Source organism: Halichoerus grypus, chromosome 1 (genome assembly GCF_964656455.1).
Source record: "Halichoerus grypus chromosome 1, mHalGry1.hap1.1, whole genome shotgun sequence".
NCBI lineage: Eukaryota > Metazoa > Chordata > Mammalia > Carnivora > Phocidae > Halichoerus > Halichoerus grypus.
The window spans coordinates 167,609,619-167,633,249 of NC_135712.1; the positions used below are offsets into that span (position 1 = coordinate 167,609,619).

Consider the following 23,631-nt stretch of genomic DNA (forward strand, 5'->3'; position numbering starts at 1 on the left):
AGGAATTCATAAGGATTAAGATTCCTGGCTTTGTTCTCTTGAGTCTGCAGCGGGTTTTGCATTTGGTGACATCTAGTGGTTCGATATGGTAGTTGTCAAAGCTGAATGCAAAGCCTCAGATTTGTTCTTCCTTCTGGGATCTACTTTCCCCATCCTTACCTCTCCATTCCCAATATGTTGTCCCCCAACACACCCCAGGTCTGCCACCTTGGTGTCTCTGTTTCTCCTTCTCTCTAGAGTCAGGCAACAACATCTGTCCTCCAACATGTCCCAGCAGTCAATCCTAACTGGTCCTGTCCCAGCCCCTCATCCTGCTAGGATGACTAGAATGAAGGTTTTGGTGCCAGATGATTGACAGTTCCCTCTGCCTGAAGTCGCATGATCACCTCTACATGGCAGGGTCGTTCTTCAAGGATCACCCGCAGCCACCAGCTTCATGAGTTGCCCTGCTCTGCCCAGGCCAACCCAGGCACGGCTCCTGTGGGCTTTCAAGACAATTCTTATTTCCCTTTATTTTAACTCATTTTTCATCTATTCATTCAGTCAATACTATTTTCTGAAAACCCACTACATATCAGGCACTTACTACATCGAATTGTAGTTATGTTATTCACATGACTGTGTCCCCCCTTAACAGTGAAATCTACCTCCCCACCTTCATCCACCCCCTTCTTTCTCTTCGTTCTCTCTTTCTCTTTTATATTCCAGGGCTAACACACAACCGGCACACAGCATGTTCCAAATAACAATTTATTTTAATATCTTTTTCCAGGTTTAAACACAAAAGAATCATAAATGCAGAAAATTTCAATCTCCTTGGCACCTGGGATGGGTAATATTTTTGGCCAGTTGGAGCTAGCCTAGTACCCTTCAAATTAAACCCCAACCAACTGTGTATTTGGCCAATAATTGGAATGAACATAAATTTGTGGCTAGTTCAACTTACGACATTATACCAAAGTAAGTAACTGGGTAGTTGGAGAAAAAGTGCAATGGATTTTTGGGGAGTGTAAAGTTCAAGAAAACAGGAAGTGATAGTACAAACTTTGACCATTTCATTTTCCCTGTTTTTAAAAAATATTAAGCTCCCCTTTGGCAAATGCAGTGATTCCCATTTTTTTTTTTTTTTTGACTGTGCCTCCACTATAAAAGCCCTGAGAACTTCTAGTATTTTTATGTTACTTATAAATTGTATGTATCCTCCTTTGGTAATATGCTATTTTCATTAATAAGTAGAGAAAAAGAAAAAATTTTAAATAATGAGAAAAATTAAACAAATAGGGGTCTAACGCTCTCCTCCTATGCCTCAGGGAGTCATCTCCGTCCTCCTGACATCTGGAATCTTCTGCCATTTGGGCCCATTGCTCTGATACGGATTCTCTTTTTTAGTCACACCTCCTGAACATGCTCCAGCTGTCTCTTCTCCCTGCCTTGGTTCATGACATTCCAGCCTCTTGGAACTCTCTTTCCTCCTCTCCTCCTTGTCCAGAGTCAACCACCTTTGAAGGCTGGCTCCCAGATCTTTCCATTTCAGAAAACCTTAGGGAAACTGAGTCCCAAGAGAGCAGGTGACAGTGCAGGTGGTAGAGTGCAAGGAGGAAGGAGATGGACCCAGATTTCCCAGCTGATTGTTCATTCATTCAACAGGTATTTATTGAAGACTTGCATGGTGTGAGGTGCAGAAGCTGGCTCTATTCTATTCTAGCAAGTTCTCAAAGGTTGGCAAGCCAGGATTTACTGCCCTTGTAGTAGTTGGAAGCTGGGATGATATTTGAATAAATCATGAAGTCAGTTGGATTCGTGTCATGGTCTGGTTGGGTAAGCTTGGTCTCTGGAATCAAACCTATCTTGATTTAAATCTTGCCAAAATGGCCAACCTTCCATATAGCTTTAGGCAAGAGTTTACCTTTCTGAGTCTCAGTTTATTCATCTGTAAATTGGGGCTCCTGATATCTATGTCATAGGATTGTTGCGAGGTTTAAATGAGATGATATAAGAAGAATGACCAACTTGCCCTGCTTCGCCTAGGGTTTTCCTGATTTTAGCCCTGAAAGTCCTGCATCCTGGGAACCCAATCAGTCGAGGGCAACTGGAATGGTTGGTTACCTTCAAAGAAGGGAAGCTGCCTGGAAAGTCTCTATCGTGTAGTAGGTGCTTCATGAATGCTTGTTTCTGTCTCCTGCTTCTCTGTTTAGACTTCTATTTTCTTATATCCTTGATCCTTCTTTCTTTGTTAGTTCTGTTGAGGTTTATTGAGTGCTTGCTGTGTGCAAGGCTCCCGGCCAGGCACCAAGGATACGGCAGGGAACATAGCCTTCCTGCTGGTGACGGACAGGTTCTGACCTGACTTGTTTGCATGGAACAATGGCACTTTATAATGAACTCTTACACAAAAACTCTGGCGTCATTTGTCCTTACATTTTCCCCATTCCTCACCAAAGAGAGTATCTCTGAGGAGTGTTACAGATGCCCTTTCCTCAAGATGCCTTTGAGAACTAAAAGAACACGGGAAATGTGATGAAGGGGATGGAAGGCATGCCCAGAATTTAACAGGGTTGCCAGACCATGACACAAATGGCCCCTAAGCCATCTGGGAGCCTTCAGAAACCTTGTGGGGATTTTGTGTCCCACTCATTGTGCAGAGGGGGCAAGCTGTGGCCTCTGTCAGCATTCCTGCTGGGTCCCTTGAGGAACCGTCCATGCTGATTTGATACATGGTGGCTAGAATTCTACCAAGGAATGGCCTGGAAATCTCCACCACTCGAGGAAGCATGTAAACTGGCAGACACAACTCTGGTCTGAGCAAAGAGCAAAGTCTGGATTGGTTTTGGCCACAGAAGTTAGAAAAGGAATAGTTAGTGAATGGCCCTCTTGGGCAAATGGTCATCCCGATTTGGAGATGTAACTTTGTCAGTAGTTCTAAATGGTTTATGAGTTGAGGACCTAAGTACAAATCTAGAGGAGTGTGTGTGCGTGAATGTGTGCATGTGTGTGTGGCTATGGGGGCCTCTGATAGGTAGCACATGACACTGTTTAAAAATCCAGCATTGCATTCATTCCTGGCTCCACCAATGCATAATGTGAATCTTGAGTAAGATATCTAGTACCTCATTTTCTCCATCTGTAAAATGGGGATAGCTTGTAGGTTTGTTGCAAAGACCAAACTACCTTATTTCATGATTGGACGACCGATATTTTAACAACTTATAATTCAAGAGCATCTTCCCAGCAACAATGTGGTATTAGTTTGTTAGGACTGTTGTAACAAAGTCCAAAAACTTGGGTGGCTGAAACAACAGAAATTTATTCTGTCATGGTCCTGGAAGCCCGAGATCCAAGATCAAGATACTGGCAAGGCCATACTCCCTCTGAAGGCTGTAGGGAAGGATCTGTTCTGGGAGTCTCTCCTAGCTTCTGGGAGTTCCTAGGCTTGCAGCATCCTACCTCCAACCTTCACATTGGGTTCTCCCTCTGTGTGTGTCTGTCTCTCCGTGAGCATTCTTCTTTGGAAACCAGTTATATTGGATCAGAGGCCCGTCACACCCCAGTGTGACCTCATATTAACTTCACTGATTACATCTGTAGTCACCCTATTTCCAAATAAGGTCACCTTCTGAGGTTAGAGCTTTAATACATGAATTTGGGGAACACACAATTTATCTGTAACAAGTGTGTAACATTTTTTTAAAATTTTCAATTAACATCTAAGTGATGGCCCCTTAGAATCAGTGAAATATAGTGAATCAGTGAATATGAGCATTTAGCACACCTGCCATGTAATAAACACTCAACTCATGACAAAAATTGTTATCACAATAGTGAACACGTTCTTTGTACTTCAGTTTTATTATCTGTAAAATTGGGACAAGAATACCTACTTGGCAGAATTCTCATCATACTTAAACAGGGCATTACATGTGCCCAGCATATGTTCTTGCGTTTAGCAGAAACATAGCCCATGTCCTTTACTTCCTTCTTTCACTGTGCCTCTCCCAGTATCTGCACGGTGTCCACAGTGTGTGGCTTATTTTTAGCACTCAGTGGACATCTGTTGAATGAATGAAGAAGTGAATGAATCGTGAGCTCAGTGATTGTATTAGTTGACTTCCTTTTGTTTGGAAATAACAGGAATGCAACTTTAAACTAGCTCAGTCAAAGAGGGGACTGTTTCGGCTCAAGAAACCAAACTACAATAAGGGTGAGGATGGGGCTGGCTTCAGTGACAACTGAGACCAAGCACTCGCTCAGGCTGGCAGGTTTCGTCTGTGCCTCTGTCTGCACGAAGGCTTTATCTTCTCTTTCTGAGTTCAGGTTCCTTCTGTACCGTGGGGAAATAGCTGCTAGCAGACCCCTGCTCTCACCCTCACAACTCCCTAGTCAGAGCAGAAGGCTTGTCCTCCCTAGATTTTGCTGGAAAAATCTCAAGAGAGGACTCTGGTTGGTCGGGGGGGCGGGGGAGGGGGACTAGATGGATGCTGCTCTCCCCTCCACCCCCAAACACATGGACTTGGAGGTTAAGAATCACTTCCCCCAAAGACATAGCATGACGATGGCCACTGGGGAATGTGTGCTGAGCAGCACCCCGACCAGTGCCACCCACAGCGGCGAGGACTGGAAAAATCAATGTGGATGAGAAGATTTCAGGAGATGTCACAAGGCAATTCTGGTAGCTAATAGCATGACATGTTTATTTACTTATTCAACAACTTTTTATTAAGTAGCTGTCCCATCCCAGGCTGTCAGCCCGTCATGCATGTTAGTTTTTGTCATTCCTTACAGTCCTGTTGGGTGGATGGAATACCCACACCTAACCAGTGAGGAAACCCAGGTGTAGAGAGCTGAAGTCCCTTGTCCCAGGTGACCCTGAGAGTGAGCGGCTGAGCTAGGATCTGATTCAGAGTAGGAATCATGGCTACATTTCCCATTAGTTGCGACCTGGGGAAAGATCCTTGATGTGGGGGTGCCTCAGTTCCCTCAGTTTTCCTCAGCACTAACATGGGGATTTTCATAGTACTTAGGTTCCTAGGTTGAGAAAATTAACCGAGACAGTATGTGGACAGGGCTTGTCGTGAAGCGTGGCACAGAGTAAGTGCTTAATATACAGCATTATTAATATACAACCCATTATTGTTGTTAGTAGTAGTATTTGGCTATTGTCTCTAAATCCCTGTGCTTTCCTCAGTGCTTGAAGGTGTTTTATGTAAGCAGCATAGAAGGCAAATTGTGTGAGACCCCTGGAGGAAATTTACTAAGGAAGGGCATTCTAGGAAGGCTTCCTGGGGGAGGAGAGAATCCAGCTGCTGTTTTCTGAAAAACTAGAAGGAGGTGTCTAGTCTCCTCTCCGCTGTTAAGATCCTGGGTGCTCAGTGGCCTAGGCAGGAAGGGGCCCCGGTTGGTCTAACACTTAATTGTGCTCCTAAGGAGCCGGATGCCTGGATATCTCAGGCCCTAAGATTGAGGACTCCCTGGTGCTATTGCTGGGGGCTCCTTCTCCCTCCCTACTCTAGGCTTTGTTAGGGACAGGAGTGTGCTATTTTTGCCCCATTAAGCTCCTCTCTATTAACATTGGTCAGTCTTAGCACTCCTGCCTAGAGTGATTTAGCACGGGCCTGAATTTTCCCTCCTGCAGCCAGTAGTGCCTGGGAAACAGAAAGCTGGAAGCAGCAGCAGAGGACAAGGGGTGCGAAAGCTGCTCAGCAGACATGATGCATACTCCCTTGCTGGCCAAGAATTCAGGCCAGTCTGTAGCCCTGTCAGTACCCCTTTCAACCTGCTCCTCTCCCTGGTCCCCTCCCATTCCAAGGCTCATCCTCTGCATCCCCTCTGCCTCCTTCCTTCCCTCCTTCTTTCCTCCCCTCCTCTCCTCCCCCATCCTCCTCCCCTGTTCCCCTCCTCTCTCTCTCTTCTTTCTCCATCTCTAGCTTTATTCCCTTTCTCTTTTCTCTCCCCCTTCCCTTGCTTTCTCCCTTCCAACCCTCCTGGGGCAAACAGCTGATTGGACCATTCAGTTTGCCTGCTCTTTTTGGTTGACCATCTGGAGCATCCAATTATTGGAGGCAAGTGGAGGCTCTAGGTCTCCCTCTTACTGCCTCACTTCTGTGTGGTTTATTATGTCCTCTCTAAACTCTGCCACACTGGTTACTAAGCAAGAGGCCACGAAAACAGCCCTCCACTGTCCTGGGAGCTCCTCACAGCCTGCTGTGTTTCTAGGTGCTTTGACAAGTCCCCACATGAATGGATCACTGGGGAGCTAAACTTTCTAATCAGATCCATCAACAGACAAGAAAGTCCAGAAGACAAAGGTGGGAGACAGACAGGACCAATGGGATTCCAGACACAAGAAACCATTCAGCTGCTCAAAAGATGCTTCTCCTGTGTCTACCAAGGATGTATCTGTATCATGGTGTTTCCAGCCTTCCACATACCCTGTGCTCCACTCATTTAATCAGTGAAGAAGTTTTTCTAACGTCTCATCTGCTAATTAATGATCCTCTAGAGCAGATTTAAATAGAAGTGTTTGAAGCGCTTGAGCTGGCAGCTTCTGGAGTTTGGATCTCTGATTAGATAGAGTCCAGCGGATGCTAACTGCCCCACCCACCGTGGGGTGTGGATTCCTGAGTAGATAATTTTAAATGTTAATGAACTGCCCCTAGGGTAGACAAAATATAACTTGCATACTTACATATCCATGTCTATAGCTTTCTCTCTGTGTTAGTTTATAAGTAGTACTTTAAAGTAAACTATAATTCATTCTCATTCTTGTTGTTTATGTAGCTGGTAGAGCTTTATAACCACAAACTCAGGTTTGACAAAACAACCCATTTGCCTCTCCCCTTCCTTCCCTTCCCTCTACTCATGAGGCTGCAGACTTTATTTAGATGCTGCCAATTTTTCAAGAATGCCTTCTTGTGTTCTAGGATCCAATCCAGATTACCATACTGCGTTCAGCCACGGTGCCTCCTCAGTCTCCTCTGCTCGGAGTTTCTCTGTCTTCCCTTGTTTTTCATGACATTGACAGTTTTGAAGAGTACTGGTCAGAGATTTTGTAGGATTCCCCTCAGTTTGGGTTTGTTTGACATTTCTCGTGATTAAGTTGCAAGAGTGATCACTTAGTGTGAAGTTAACCTTGAACATTCTGTGAGGGTAATGTTGCCAGGTCTCTCTCTATTTTTTCCCTTTCCATACAGTGTTCTTTGGAAGCCAGTCAGTGAGTGGGGCCCTCACTTACCAGAGGGAGTTGGTTAAGGTCCACCTCCTGGAGGGAGCATTACCGACTTCTGTTATTTGGAATCATTCTGTAAAGGAGGATTTCCCTCTTCTTGCCATTTATTTATTTATTCAGTTGTTTATATCAGTATGGACTCCTGTAATTCATATATTAATTTTATACTTTGAGTTGTAATCCATTACTATGCTATTTATTTATTTATTTATTTTTGTTCAAATTGTTTCATGTTTGGCTACTAGGAGCTCTTTCAGGTTGGCTCCTCTATCAATTTCCTATGGCTTTTGTAACAAATTACCATAGCCTTGATGGCTTAAAATGATGCAAGTTTATTATCTTAGAGTTCTGGAGGTCAGAAGTCCAAAATGGGCCTCATTGGGCTAAAATCAAGAAGTTGGCTGCCTGGAGTCCTTTTTGGAAGCTGTGGGAGAGAATCCCTAGCCTTGCCTTTTGTGGCGTCTAGAGACTGCCCACGTCCCTTGGCTCGAAGCCTCCTCCCATCCTCAAAGCCAACAATCCCACCTCTCTGACTTCTGCTTCCTTCTCTGGCTCTGACCCTCTTGCTTCCTCTATCACATAGAAGGACCCTTGTGTTTCATTGGGCCCATCTGGATAATCCAAGATAGCCTCCCTGCTTTAGTCTGTTCCAGCTGCCGTCACAAAATACCACAGACAGGTGGCTTAAACAATGGACATTTGTTTTCTAATAGTTCTGGAAGCTGGAAATCAGATCAAGGTGCTAGCCGATCAGGTTCCTGATGAGAGTGCTCTTCTTGGCTTGCAGATGGCCCCCTTCTTGCTGTATCCTCACATGGCAGGGAGAGGGAGAATGGGAACTCCATCCCGATATCTTTTGTATGGGCACTAATCCTATCACATCAGGGCCCTGCCTAATTTAACCTTAATTCCTCCTTATAGGCTCTTTCTCCAAATACAGACACATTGAGGGTGAAGGCTTCAACATACGAATTTTGAGGAGGGGCACAATTAAGTCCATCATACTCCCTCTCTCAAGAGATTTAACTTAATCACACCTGCCAAGTCCCTTTTGCCATGTAACATAACATACTCACAGCTTCTGGGGATTACAGTATGGATGTCTTTGTGGGGGCCTTTATTTTGCCTGCCACAGCTCTTTTGTCCTTCTGGCATGCCCCATCAAGTTTCTTTTTTTATTTAGTTAATCTAAATTACCCTCCAAACTTCCACTGCACAGGGTATAGGTATGTTTTATCTCGTGAGTATTGTGGCTTCTATCCTGGGGTCTTTCTAAGGTCCTGAGTGGCAGGAGGGTCTTGGGTAGCTCCAAAGCACTGGTCCATGCTGGTTACTCCTCAGTGGCCCCGAGTCCCACCTCTCTGGTCCTTTGGAGTCTGGGGACTCTGCTGTCAAGCTTGGAGCTTGAGGTTGGGTCTACTGGTTGGGTCTAGTAGGTTGGTCTAGAGGTTGGATCCTACTGATGTCCCGTCACCTCTGGGGTATTGCAGCTCTTGGGTACATCTGAGAACTTCTCTTTCATCTTTCTTGCTACTCTGAAGACAGAATGCCTGTTCCTTCCTTCCCCCTTGGGGACATCTAGCATAATCATGACCATTAATTAAATTTTTACAAAGTGAGGGAAAAGCTGTTGACTTTAACCAGGGTCTGCTTTCTTCCAAAATTCTCTAAGTCAAGGAAATACATGTGGGAATTGGGTGGACAGGAGAAAAAGTGAATGAAGGAAAAAAAAATATACCATCTCAATAAATTGTCCTGTCGCATTAAGTCAGGGAAAGCTTTTGGAAAATAAGCTTTAAAAAGGAAAAAATCCACTTGAATGTGGGGGTTTTCCTAGCTTGGCTCAGCATTGTCAGGTGCTTGGGCCAATTCTCGGAGTTATAAAAGTTGACACTGGATAGGGTTGTTCTAAAAATCGTACTAGGGATCTGTTTTCACCAGGTGTGGTACAGATGTGGGCATGATTGTCAAGAAGGAGGTTTATACTCACAGGTGGCTAGAAACAGGAGGCTCAGCAAGCCATGCAGCATCACACGGGAGGATACTCAGATCGGTCAGGAGGCAGGAGGGGGGAAAGGTCTAGAGCCTTCACTGAGGTTTTCACTGGAAGAAATAGGGAGATGCAGGATAGGTACTCTCAGTAAATTGAGGACTAGATAGTGTAGTGGTGGTCCCTAGTTATGGAGTACCTGTCCTGGGTGATTTGGGGCAGGGAGAATATTGATGTGATGTGTGAGAATTTGATAAAGGAGATGGTTGGGAGTATAGGCTTGGGATTAGTTGACAGGGCATATTTAAGGCACCTACACTTATGGAGAGTTGTTTGCTGCCCTAGCAACTAGTGAGTCCTGCGAGATATATCCTCATCAGGATAAAGGCTTCAAATGCCAGAGCATCAAGAATATAGAAAGTAAGAAAATATAATCAATTTAGAAGTCCACCACACAAAGGATCAGCTGATCACCACAGTCATAAGGGAGGAAGGAAAGTGAATTTTCTCGTAAGTGAGGTGGTGACTTTTTCTCAGGAAGATATTTGAATGCCCTCTCGTTTAGATGTTGAGTACTTGGAAAGCTTTTGTGTTTGCAAAGAATAGGCAGTTTATCTTACTAGTACTAAGTCATCTTTTAAAAAAAAATTTTTTTTTTTCCAGTAATCTCTACACCCAACATGGGGCTTGAACTTGTGACACCAAGATCAAGATTCGCATGCTCTTCGGACTGAGCCAGCCAGGTACCCCTTTAATTCATCTTTGACATAAGATAAGGGTGGCAGAGCCACTAACATGCTCACAATTCTAAGATCCCAGGCCTCAGACGATGCCATTCTGTTCCATAAGACTCCAAACTCTGTTATCCTCCAGAGTGTAGAGGATGGGTGGTGTGGCAAACCCCCACAGGCTGTTTCAAAGACATTTAGGTCTTGCTGTGAACTGCAACGGAATGACTGGGTGAGCTCTGTCTTCTTTGTGTGTGCTCCCCTGTGGGTCACATTGCCTTGAGCATAAACTGGTTGATTGCAAGGGAGGGTGTCTTCAGGTTCTCTCAGAAGCAGACGCTGAACTGAGGATTCGAGGTCAAGTTTTTATCTGGGACACAGGAAGAAAGTTTAGAGACGGTGGAGAGGTGATGCAGGGAAGGGAAGGCAACCAACTGATTGTGACATTTTCTTTTTTATGAAATGTAATTGACACATAACATTATATTAGTTGCAGGTGTACAACATAATGATTTGATATTTGCATATGTTGCAAAATGATTTCCAAAAGAGGTCTAGTTTGCGTCTGTCACCATATATAGTTGCAAAATATTTTTTCTTGTATGAGAGCTTAAGAGCTGCTCTCTTAACAACTTTCAAATAAGCAACCACAGCATTATTAACGATAGTCACCATGCTGTACATTATGTTTCTATGACTTATTTATTTTATAACTGGAAGTTTGTACCTTTTGACTTTCTTCACCCATTTCCCACCTCCCCCTCCCCAACTCCTTACCTCTGGCAACCACCAGTCTGTTTTCTGTTTCTATGAACTTAGTTGTTTTTTTTTGTTTTAAAATCCACATATAAGTGAGATCGTATGGTATTTGTCTTTCTCTGACTTCTTTTACTTAGCATAATGCCCTCAAGATCCATTCATGTTGTTATAAATGTCAAGATTTCATATATATATATTTTAAGACTGAGTAATACTGTGTGTGTGTGTGTGTGTGTGTGTGTGTGTACCACATTTTCTTTATCTAGTCACCTGTCAATGGACACTTAGGTTGCTTCCACCTCTTGGCTATTGTAAATAATGCACAATGGACATGGGGGTGCAGGTATCTTTTTGAGTTAGTGTCTTCATTTTCTTTGGCTAAATATCCAGAAGTGGAATTGCTGGATCATATGGTGGTTCTATTTTAAATATTTCGAGGAACCTCCGTACTGTTTCCCACAGTGGCTGCACTAATTTACATTCTCACCGACAGTGCATAAGGGTTCTCTTTTCTCCACATCCTCGCCAACACTATTATTTCTTGTCCTTTGGATAATAGCCATTCTAACAAGTGTGAGGTGATATCTCATGGTGATTTTGATTTGCATTTCCCTGCTGATTAGTGATCTCGAGTGTCTTTTTTTTTTTTTTTTTTAATTTTTTTATTGTTATGTTAATCCCCGTACATTACATTATTAGTTTTAGATATAGTGTTCCATGATTCATTGTTTGTGCATAACACCCAGTGCTCCATGCAGAACGTGCCCTCCTCAATACCCATCACCAGGCTGACCCATCCTCCCAAACCCCTCCCCTCTAGAACCCTCAGTTTGTTTTTCAGAGTCCATCGTCTCTCATGGTTCTTCTCCCCCTCCGATTTCCCCCCCTTCATTCTTCCCCTCCTGCTACATTCTTCTTCTTTTTTTCTTTCTTAACATATATTGCATTATTTGTTTCAGAGGTACAGATCTGAGATTCAACAGTCCTGCACAATTCACAGCGCTTACCAGAACACATACGCTCCCCAGTGTCCATCACCCAGTCACCCCATCCCTCCCACCCCACCCCCCACTCCAGCAACCCTCAGTTTGTTTCCTGAGATTAAGAATTCCTCATATCAGTGAGGTCATATGATACATGTCTTTCTCTGTTTGACTTATTTCGCTCAGCATAATACCCTCCAGTTCCATCCACGTCGTTGCAAATGGCAAGATCTTATTCCTTTTGATGGCTGCATAATATTCCATTGTATATATATACCACATCTTCTTTATCCATTCATCTGTTGATGGACATCTTGGCTCTTTCCACAGTTTGGCTATTGTGGACATTGCTGCTATAAACATCGGGGTGCACGTAGCCTTTCGGGTCCCTACTTTTGTATCTTTGGGGTAAATACCCAGTAGTGCAATTGCTGGATCATATGGTAGCTCTATTTTCAACTTTTTGAGGAACCTCCATACTGTTTTCCAGAGTGGCTGCACCAGCTTGCATTCCCACCAACAGTGTAGGAGGGTTCCCCTTTCTCTGCATCCCCGCCAACATCTGTCATTTCCTGACTTGTTAATTTTAGCCATTCTGACTGGTGTGAGGTGGTATCTCATTGAGGTTTTGATTTGGATTTCCCTGATGCCGAGCGATATTGAACACTTTTTCATGTGTCTGTTGGCCATTTGGATGTCTTCTTTGGAGAAATGTCTGTTCATGTCTTCTGCCCATTTCTTGATTGGATTCTTTGTTCTTTTGGTGTTGAGTTTGATGAGTTCTTTATAGATTTTGGATACTAGCCCTTTATCTGATATGTCATTTGCAAATATCTTCTCCCATTCTGTCAGTTGTCTTTTGGTTTTGTTGACTGTTTCCTTTGCTTTGCAAAAGCTTTTTATCTTGATGAAGTCCCAATAGTTCATTTTTGCCCTTGCTTCCCTTGCCTTTGGCGATGTTTCTAGGAAGAAGTTGCTGCGGCTGAGGTCGAAGAGGTTGCTGCCTGTGTTCTCCTTTAGGATTTTGATGGACTCCTGTCTCACATTGAGGTCTTTCAACCATTTTGAGTCTATTTTTGTGTGTGGTGTAAGGAAATGGTCCAGTTTCATTCTTCTGCATGTGGCTGTCCAATTCTCCCAACACCATTTGTTGAAGAGACTGTCTTTTTTCCATTGGACATTCTTTCCTGCTTTGTCGAAGATTAGTTGACCATAGAGTTGAGGGTCCATTTCTGGGCTCTCTATTCTGTTCCATTGATCTATGTGTCTGTTTTTGTGCCAGTACCATACTGTCTTGATGATGACAGCTTTGTAGTAGAGCTGGAAGTCTGGAATTGTGATGCCGCCAGCTTTGCTTTTCTTTTTCAACATTCCTCTGGCTATGCGGGGTCTTTTCTGGTTCCATACAAATTTTAGGATTATTTGTTCCATTTCTTTGAAGAAAGTGGATGGTATTTTGATGGGGATTGCATTGAATGTGTAGATTGCTCTAGGTAGGATTGACATCTTCACAATATTTGTTCTTCCAATCCATGAGCATGGAACGTTTTTCCATTTCTTTGTGTCTTCCTCAATTTCTTTCATGAGTATTTTATAGTTTTCTGAGTACAGATCCTTTGCGTCTTTGGTTAGATTTATTCCTAGGTATCTTATGGTTTTGGGTGCAATTGTAAATGGGATCGACTCCTTAATTTCTCTTTCTTCTGACTTGTTGTTGGTGTATAGGAATGCCACTGACTTCTGTGCATTGATTTTATATCCTGCCACTTGACTGAATTCCTGTATGAGTTCTAGCAGTTTTGGGGTGGAGTCATTGGGATTTTCCACATAAAGTATCATATCATCTGCAAAGAGTGAGAGTTTGACTTCTTCTTTGCCAATTTGGATGCCTTTGATTTCTTTTTGTTGTCTGATTGCTGTGGCTAGGACTTCCAGTACTATGTTGAATAGCAGTGGTGATAGTGGACATCCCTGCCGCGTTCCTGACCTTAGGGGGAAAGCTCTCAGTTTTTCCCCATTGAGAATGATATTCGCTGTAGGTTTTTCATAGATGGCTTTTATGATATTGAGGTATGTACCCTCTATCCCTATACTCTGAAGAGTTTTGATCAAGAAAGGATGCTGTACTTTGTCAAATGCTTTTTCTGCATCTATTGAGAGGATCATGTGATTCTTGTTTTTTCTTTTGTTAATGTATTGTATCACGTTGATTGATTTGCGGATGTTGAACCAACCTTGCAGCCCAGGGATAAATCCGACTTGGTCGTGGTGAATAATCCTTTTAATGTACTGTTGGATCCTATTGGCTAGTATTTTGGTGAGAATTTTTGCATCCATGTTCATCAGGGATATTGGTCTGTAATTCTCCTTTTTGATGGGGTCTTTGTCTGGTTTTGGGATCAAGGTAATGCTGGCCTCATAAAATGAGTTTGGAAGTTTTCCTTCCATTTCTATTTTTTGGAACAGTTTCAGAAGGATAGGTATTAATTCTTCTTGAAATGTTTGGTAGAATTCCCCTGGGAAGCCATCTGGCCCTGGGCTTTTGTGTTTTGGGAGATTTTTGATGACTGCTTCTATTTCCTTAGTGGTTATAGGTCTGTTCAGGTGTTCTATTTCTTCCTGGTTCAGTTTTGGTAGTTGATACATCTCTAGGAATGCATCCATTACTTCCAGGTTATCTAATTTGTTGGCATAGAGTTGCTCATAATATGTTCTTATAATTGTTTGTATTTCTTTGGTGTTGGTTGTGATTTCTCCTCTTTCATTCATGATTTTGTTGATTTGGGTCATTTCTCTTTTCTTTTTGATAAGTCTGGCCAGGGGCTTATCAATCTTGTTAATTCTTTCAAAGAACCAGCTCCTAGTTTCGTTGATCTGTTCTACTGTTCTTTTGGTTTCTATTTCATTGATTTCTGCTCTGATCTTTATTATTTCTCTTCTCCTGCTGGGTTTAGGCTTTATTTGCTGTTCTTTCTCCAGCTCCTTTAGGTGTAGGGTTAGGTTGTGTATTTGAGACCTTTCTTGTTTCTTGAGAAAGGCTTGTATTGCTATATACTTTCCTCTTAGGACTGCCTTTGCTGTATCCCAAAGATTTTGAATAGTTGTGTTTTCATTTTCATTGGTTTCCATGAATTTTTTTAATTCTTCTTTAATTTCCTGGTTGACCCATTCATTCTTCAGTAGGATGCTCTTTAGCCTCCATGTATTTGAGTTCTTTCTGACTTTCCTCTTGTGATTGAGTTCTAGTTTCAAAGCATTGTGGTCTGAAAATAGGCAGGGGATGATCCCAATCTTCTGGTACCGGTTGAGACCTGATTTATGACCTAGGATGTGATCTATTCTGGAGAATGTTCCATGGGCACTAGAGAAGAATGTGTATTCCGTTGCTTTGGGATGGAATGTTCTGAATATGTCTGTGAAGTCCATTTGGTCCAGTGTGTCATTTAAAGTCTTTATTTCCTTGTTGATCTTTTGCTTAGACGATCTGTCCATTTCAGTGAGGGGGGTGTTAAAGTCCCCCACTATTATTGTATTGTTGTCGATGTGTTTCTTTGCTTTTGTTATTAATTGCCTTATATAATTGGCTGCTCCCATGTTAGGGGCATAGATATTTACAATTGTTAGATCTTCTTGTTGGATAGACCCTTTAAGTATGATATAGTGTCCTTCCTCATCTCTTATTACAGTCTTTGGTTTAAAATCTAATTTGTCTGATATAAGGATTGCCACCCCAGCTTTCTTTTGGTGTCCATTAGCATGGTAAATGGTTTTCCACCCCCTCACTTTCAATCTGGGGGTGTCTTTGGGTCTAAAATGAGTCTCTTGCAGACAGCATATCGATGGGTCTTGTTTTTTAATCCAATCTGATAGCCTGTGTCTTTTGATTGGGGCATTTAGCCCATTTACATTCAGGGTAACTATTGAAAGATAGGAGTTCAGTGCCATTGTATTGCCTGTAAAGTGACTGTTACTGTATATTGTTTGTGTTCCTTTCTGGTCTATGTTGCTTTTAGGCTCTCTCTTTGCTTAGAGGACCCCTTTCAATATTTGTTGTAGGGCTGGTTTCGTGTTTGCAAATTCCTTTAGTTTTTGTTTGTCCTGGAAGCTTTTTATCTCTCCTTCAATTTTCAATGACAGCCTAGCTGGATATAGTATTCTTGGCTGCATATTTTTCTCATTTAGTGCTCTGAATATGTCCTGCCAGTCCTTTCTGGCCTGCCAGGTCTCTGTGGATAAGTCTGTTGCCAATCTAATGTTTCTACCATTGTAGGTTACATATCTCTTCTCCCGAGCTGCTTTCAGGATTTTCTCTTTGTCTCTGAGACTCGTAAGTTTCACTATTAGATGTCGGGGTGTTGACCTATTTTTATTGATTTTGAGAGGGGTTCTCTGTGCTTCCTGGATTTTGATGCCTGTTTCCTTCCCCAAATTAGGGAAGTTCTCTGCTATAATTTGCTCCATTATACCTTCTGCACCTCTCTCTCTTTCTTCTTCTTCTGGGATCCCAATTATTCTAATGTTGTTTCGTCTTATGGTATCGTTTATCTCTCGAATTCTGCCCTCGTGATCCAGTAGTTGTTTATCTCTCTTTTTCTCAGCTTCTTTATTTTCCATCATTTGGTCTTCTATCTCACTGATTCTTTCTTCTGCCTCATTTATCCTAGCAGTTAGCGCCCCCATATTTGATTGCACCTCATTAATAGCCTTTTTGATTTCTACTTGGTTCGATTTTAGTTCTTTTACTTCTCCAGAAAGGGTTTCTCTAATAACTTCCATGTTTTTTTCAAGCCCAGCTAGTATCTTTAAAGTGATGATTCTGAACTCTAGATCTGACATCGTACTAATGTCCGTATTGAGTAAGTCCCTGGCAGTCGGTACTACCTCTTGTTCTTTTTGTTGAGGTGATTTTTTCCGTCTTGTCATTTTGTGCAGAGGAGAATAGATTAATGAGAGAACAAAATGCTAACAGGGTAACAACGTCCCCAGAAAATATACTCTAAACAAATCAGAAAAGACCTGAAGCAGTGGGAAAAGAAAGGGAAAGAGAGAAAAAAGAAAAGGAAAGAAAAAAAGAAAAAAGAAAAAGATAAAGATAAAAACAAACAAAAGCAGAACAAAACAAAACAAAACAAAAACAGAATGTGATCAAATATGATCAGGCTGGATTATAGATCAGTGCCACACACTAGATTTTGGGTGTATTTTGGTCTGTTAAAAGAAAGTCCCTCCCAAAATTTTAAAGAAAGAAAAACTTATATATGTACAAAAATAAGGGTTGATATGATGAAGGGATGGAATATGACTGTAAAGATGGAAATTATAAAAAATTTTAAAAAAGGATTTGATAAGTTGTTTGAAAAAAGAAAGAAGAGGATTAAAAAAAAAAAAAAGAAAGAAAAAAGGGAGAGAATGTGATCAGGCAGGGGAGTAGAAAAAAACCATACACTAGAGATTTAGAGTATATTTTGATCTGTTAGAAGAAACTATCTCAAGATTTTAAAGAGAGAACAACTTATATATATATGCCAAAAATATGGGTAACTACTATGAAGGGATAGAATATGACTTTAAAAATGAAAAATAAAAATGCTTTTTTTAAAAAAAGGGATTGATAAGATGTTGGTTGAAAAAGGGAAAAAGAAAAATTCAAAAAAAAAGAAAAAAGGAAAAAAGAAAAAAAGACAGTTAAAAAAATAATTAACTTTGAAAGGCTAAAGAATCATGGTAAAAAAGCCATGAATTCTATGTGCAGTATTCCCCTAGCGCTGGAGTTCTGCCGTTCTCATTGATCGGTAAACTTGGTCTTGGCTGGCTGTTCTCGCTGATCTTCTGGGGGAGGGGCCTGTTGCCGTGGTTCCCAAATGTCTTTGCCGGAGGCAAAAGTGCCCCGCCCTTGCCGGTCCGGGCTAAGTAATCTGCTCGGGTTTGCTCTCCGGAGCTTTTGTTCCCTGCAAGCTCTCCGTACAGCTTTGGAGGCGGAGAGTGAAAATGGTGGCCTCCCAGTCTCCGCCCCGGCGGAGCCGAGAACTCGGGGTCCCGCTCCTCAGCGAGCCCCCAGAGAAAAGCCGTCAGTCACTCCCGTCTCCCCGGTCTCCGGCCGCACTCCGCGCTCACCCGGCCTGTGACCGCGCCTTTCTATCTGGCACCCAACCCCGGGTGGAGTCTCCAAACCCAGCAGATCCCCGCGGTGCACTCCCGCACCTCTCCTCCCGGGGGAAGAAGGTGAGTCTCCCCGGATCTGCCGCTTGTTGGGTCCCTGCTGGAGGAGCTGTGGCCCGACTGTGCCGCGGATCACGGTTTATAGCAACCCCGAGCTGAGAGCCCGCGCCTGGGCTCCGTCTCTGCAGCCGGCTTCCCTGCTCCGGTACCTGGGAGCTCTGCCGCACTCAGGCACCCCCGGTCTTTCTGTGACCCCGAGGGTCCTGAGACCACACTGTCCCGCGAGGGTTCCACCCCCCACTTCGCCACCAGAGTGACGTCCCTCAGCGGAGCAGACTTCTAAAAGTTCCGATTTTGTGCTCCGTGGCTCTATCACTTGCCAGAAGCGGCCGTCGGAGGCCCCTCCCCCACCGTCTATCCTCCCGAATGTCGCCTCGGATTCACTTCTCCGCTCGTCCTACCTTCCAAAAAGTGGTCGCTTTTCTGTTCAGAGAGTTGTTGCTCTTCTTTTCTTTGATCTCCTGTTGAGTTTGTAGGTGTTCAGAATGGTTTGATCCCTATCCAGCTGAATTCCTGAGAGGAGACGAAATCCAGGTCTCCTACTCCTCCGCCATCTTGCTCCGCCCCCGATCTCGAGTGTCTTTTCATGTACCTGTTGGCTAACTGTGTGCTTTTTTTTGAGGGGGGGAAATGTCTATTCAGATCCTCTGCCCATTTTTTAATTGGTTTGGTTTTTTGCCTTTGAGTTGTATGAGTTCTTCATATATTTTGAGTATTAATTCCTTGAGTGCACTATTAAAACCAGCAATGGCAATGCATGATTGAAGCTCAATTGAGAACTAGTGCCAAACATAAACTTCACAATGATCCCATCTCCAAGGGGTAAGGGACTTGGGGCATTTATACACTGACTCCCAAGAGTCCCTGGAGGAGGGCTGCTCCAGGAGCGTTAATTCCTTGGCACCTTTGGCCTGCTGGGTACACTGGCAGCTTGACTGTCCACAGTTCTAGAAAAAGAAACTCCTCTAGCATAGATGCAGCGTCTAACATTTAGAGGCCAGCAGGAGCCCGTAGAGAGGTCTGAGGATAGGGATGGTATCCTGACAGTATCTGCTTCAGGAGACCCCAAAAAGAAGGGGGGTCAAACACGGTTATTAGTTCCCCGAATTCTCATGATTTAGGAATGTGCACCTTGGGGGACCAGAGTTTCTGGGGTGGCCGTGGGCATCACACAGTGCAGGTGCCCTGACCCTGAGTAGCCAAGGGCCATTTCTTCATCACTTCACTGCTTTCTGTTCACTCTAACATTTTATTTTTTATTTGTTTTTTTTAAAAGATTTTATTTATTTATTTGACACAGAGAGAGAGAGAGAGAGAGAGAGAGAGCACACAAGCAAGGGGAGGGGCAGAGGGAGAGGGAGAAGCAGACTCCCCGCTGATCAGGGAGCCCGACGCAAGGCTTGATCCCAGGACCCTGGAATCATGACCTGAGCCGAAGGCAGACGCTTAACCAACTGAGCCATTCAGGTGCCCCCACTTTAACATTTTAAAACTGAAGGCGTTCTCCTTTATAACCATCATTTCTTATATGTCCATTTGGCCTTTGGAGAAACTCGGGTCTAGGCACTTTTTCCTTCACTAGCCCATTCCTCCATTAAGAAAAAAACAAACACATACACATATTCCAACTATGTCAGTATAAAGACAAATATATTAACATATATATATATTAACATCATGTATTAAAACATTTCCACAACCTAAAAGTTCATTTTTATCTTTTTCTTTTAAAAGGAATTAAAACATGTTCAGGGTCCTCTGAAAGCATTGCTGTGGGCCCTAGGCTCTGCCTCTTGTGTCTAAAGCTAAGTTAGCCCTGGAGAAATACACGCGGGAGGGAAAGGTGACTGTTCTGTCTCGTCCTTACACCCTGATCTCCCGGTGGTAGGATGATCCGCAGGCCTGCCTCAAACGTGTGGGTGGAGAAACTCCTGGGGTCTCTGGTGGGAAACGTGAGAAGATGCCTGTCTCACACAGTGAAACCTCTGACGGAGTTAAGCTGCCTTTACGGAGCTGAGGAATTACAAACCTTCAAAGAGCTTGTTTGCAGGCCGGGGTACCACTGCTCCTCAAGGCGTCTTTGAAATGCAGACTTGTTCTCTCAGCAGACCTAATGCGCCTCAGCTTTTAAGATAAATGTTTCAAACTGGCAGCAAACCCCCTTGAGTTTGGTGCCTGGCTTTCCGACAGATTAATTATATCGATTGCTGGCTGTTCGTTTGCCTTCGTGGCCATCTCTCCCTTGCTGGTTCGCATTTACTTTCTTGCCTTGAAATAAACAAACACCTATTCGGCACACCGCCTGACGGGTGACTGCAAACCCGTGTGCTTGCACAAGGAGCTGCCTGGCAACAGGCTTGTGGGGCACCACTGGAATTCCAAAGCCTTCGTTTCTGGTGGGGTTTCGGGGGTTCCTTGGGGGCCAGGAGCCCTGATGTGCCCCTAGAATGAGCAGATATCCCAGCTGGCAGGGCAGGAAGGGCACGTGGCAAAATGAATCCACACCTGCTGTAGTAGAATCCGCTTGAGGCAGCCAGCAGCTGTGGCTTTGCTTTGGGGGAGTCCTTTGCTTCTCGCAGTGTCCTCATCTGCAAAATGATAATAATAACAACGGGAGCTAATATTTATTGAACTCTTAGAGTGTGCCAAGCACTGCTTTTAAGGCTTTGCAAGGATTACCCTTTTAATCCTCATGGCAGCGGGCTGAGATTTAGAGAGGTAAAGAAACTCAGCCAAGATTAAGAACAGGTGGGACCTACCCGCAAGGTTCAAAGCTAAACCTGACTCTGAGGTTGTGCTGTCTCGGACTGGCCAGCAGGGGTCATTGAAACTCGATGTTTTGAGATGGTGCAGTTCCCCATGTGTCCTGGTGGCCTTCACATTTTCCCAAGTGTAGTGGGAAGTTCTAGTATCAATGTAGTGTCGTGGCTATGCAGATAGACGCTGTAGCCAGCCAGCCTGCCCGCATTTAAATCTTGTTCTACCACTGAGTAGCAGTGTGACCTTGGACAAGTAACTCCATTTCTTTGTGCTTTGCTTTCCTCATCTGCAAAATGTGGTGAATCATAGTAATACCTATCTCATAGGGTTATTACAAGGATTACAAGAATTAGTGCTTGTAAAGCATTTAAAGCATATGGAAAAAGCACAATGTAATTGTTAAAATATTTAATTATCCTTCATAAATAAACATGCAATTTCAGGAACTGAATCTAGGGGATCCAGTGTCTTATATTAGCTTAGTCTGGTGGGTTTTTGTGGCCTCAGAATCTTGAGTGCAGAGGCTGTGGTTTTAATACCAAATGAAATAATTAGGTGTTGCAAGCCTGGGAAGTGCGGGATTCTACATCCTGTGACCCACTGTACTTCATTTTATTGAGCAATTAACATGAACAAATTCACAATTAAGAGTGAAAATTAAAACATAGGGTGTGCATTTTGTTAATGAAGATTTTCTCATTTTGAAAAAGAATGTTGTGCCTTAATTTAGTTCTTGTGAAAAGCTGCTCCCCCCTTGGCAGAGGGCCCTAGCCCTGCTTCAGCAGGAGGGCTTGCTACTTGGGGGAGGGGAGTCAAGGAGCTGATTGGTCCAGGCATGGAAGGGAGCATAACTCATACTCAAGCCTGGAAAACAAAAATGAGAGCTGGAGTTAAAGGAAAATCACACTGGTGATCTTGAGAGAATCGAATGAAATGCTGTTAGAAGCCAGTAAGCAAAGGAAAGCTTAGACATGCCTTCAAGGGCTTGGAAAACTGCCCCAGGCCAGAAAGATGCTTCAGGCAAAATAAAGAAGTCACATCAGCCTGAGACTTTTCCAGAAATGACTATTTCCAAGTGAGTGCATCTGTTTTCCTTTTCTTGGGTACACACCTTCCCAGGTGGCTCCTGGCCTGGCTCAGGGTGCCTCCCAGGGACACCTGGAATGGGTCCCTAGCTGCTGTCTCCAGAGCTGACCCCATTGGATCTCAGCACCTCCTGTCCTGCTCCATGGCTGGCCTGGATTCTGCCAGGCTTGCAATAGATCAACTGTGATGCTTGGGTTTTATCTGGCAACCAAGCATGACTTGTTTTTATAATGAAAGGGCAAAAAAAAAAAAAAAAAAAGGCAAGAGGGAGTCACAGAAGCATGGCTCACAGAGGAGGGCTTGCTTATGAGTGAAAAAGAGGGTCATGGCATGCATTACCTGGTGGAGGAGTTGAAATTATTTAAAAAGATCATCAAGATGCTGATGATGAACATGTTCTGAGTGCTGTGCTAGGCACTCCCGTGACTAATGTTTCCAACAATCATCTCTATTTTCTAGATAAGGAAACTGAGATACAAGGGGCTATGGGTCAATCTTACCTGACCTCTGTGTACCCAAGATGCATCTATAAGTACTGGACCCCAGGACATAAGGTTAATAATGTTCACAAAAGGGATGGGGGTGAGGTGTGAATGGGAGGCGATTGAGCGAGCAATAGATATGAATATTGACATAATATTAATAATTGCATTACATATTAATTATTAATAATTGATAACAGCTACCACTTATTGGGAAATTCTGAGCTACCAAGGGCAGTAATGACAAACTTATCCTGGACATCATCTCCTTTGACCGTCACAACAACCCTATGAAGTTGGTGGCGATGAGCTCCAAATAAAAGTTTTCTGTCTGGTTTTGGGACAGTGAACTTTAAATCCTGGACTGACAAATCAGCATTTATTCCCTTTTTTACCAGTTACTGAGCACCTAGTACAACCAGGCCTGAGAACACGTGTGCTGAGGAGCTCAATTCATTAGGAAGATGGGTCCAGAAGCCAAGGAATAAAGGTGATGACAGGGATGACTCTCATTTTCTGTGGGGAGAGTGCAGAGGACAGATCTCTGTCTGCTGAGATCAGCACTGAGACGCCACTTCTACTTAGATCCTGTAAATTATTGACGATGTTGGTAATATTTATCACAAACCCATATGCGCTGAGTGTTTTATATACATGATCTTACTTAGTTCTCACGATGGTCCTGCAATGTGGATACAATCTTGACTGAACAGAAGAGGAGACTGAGGCTCAGAGAGGAGGCAGATGTACGCAAGTGGCAGAGCTAAGGTTTGAACTTACTCATCCCTAAACCCATGTCTTCTACGGGACCCCCCAGTTGCTCCTAAGCTTCCCTGTCCCTGTGCTGGCCTAAGAAGGCTGCCCCTGGAAGCAGGACTATGGGATGTATGGGCCGTGGTTTTCTCTTCCTGTGTTGGATGCGGCACAGCCATGGTCCTGGTAGAGGACACCCAGATGCCTTGGAGCCTCGCCACAGCCCTCAGCCAGTGTTCTGACCTGAGGGTTTATTAGCTGAGCTTGTGCTCTGTGGGAGGGTGAATTGTACCCATGGGCCAATATTGTAAAGAAGCAGGGCAAGAAACAATCCACATTTCTCTGTGCTTCTGAATCAAATAAATCTTGCTTGATTCTTTCTCCTCTTGTTAGAAAGGGCAAGAAGTTCAGCCTGCTTTATGTTTCAGGGCAGCCCTTCCCCATCTCCGGGGCTGTGTGAGAAGCCCACGGAATTTGCAAGGTCCGGAAGCTGTGGGAAGGCCCCCCTTGGGGATTGCTTCTGGCTGTCATGGTCCCCCTGAGCCTCTGGGGGGTTGGATTTTCCTGGGCCCTTTCCCGAGAGTTTGGATGCCACAGAGCTTAGGGTTGAACCCCCCCGTTTCCACTTGTATCTTCTTGGCTGGTCCTG

At 43.7% G+C, this 23,631-nt stretch overlaps 1 long non-coding RNA gene across 2 annotated transcripts in view; it reads left to right on the forward strand.

Annotated features, from left to right (window-relative positions):
- The window catches only part of LOC118540629 (uncharacterized), a 201,186-nt gene that overhangs the window by 58,380 nt on the left and 119,175 nt on the right, over positions 1-23,631 (forward strand). For both annotated transcript variants that reach the window (XR_013443740.1, XR_013443742.1), the window contains exon 4: positions 9,876-9,955. This is a non-coding gene — a long non-coding RNA (uncharacterized LOC118540629). The remainder of the gene's footprint in view (positions 1-9,875; positions 9,956-23,631) is intronic.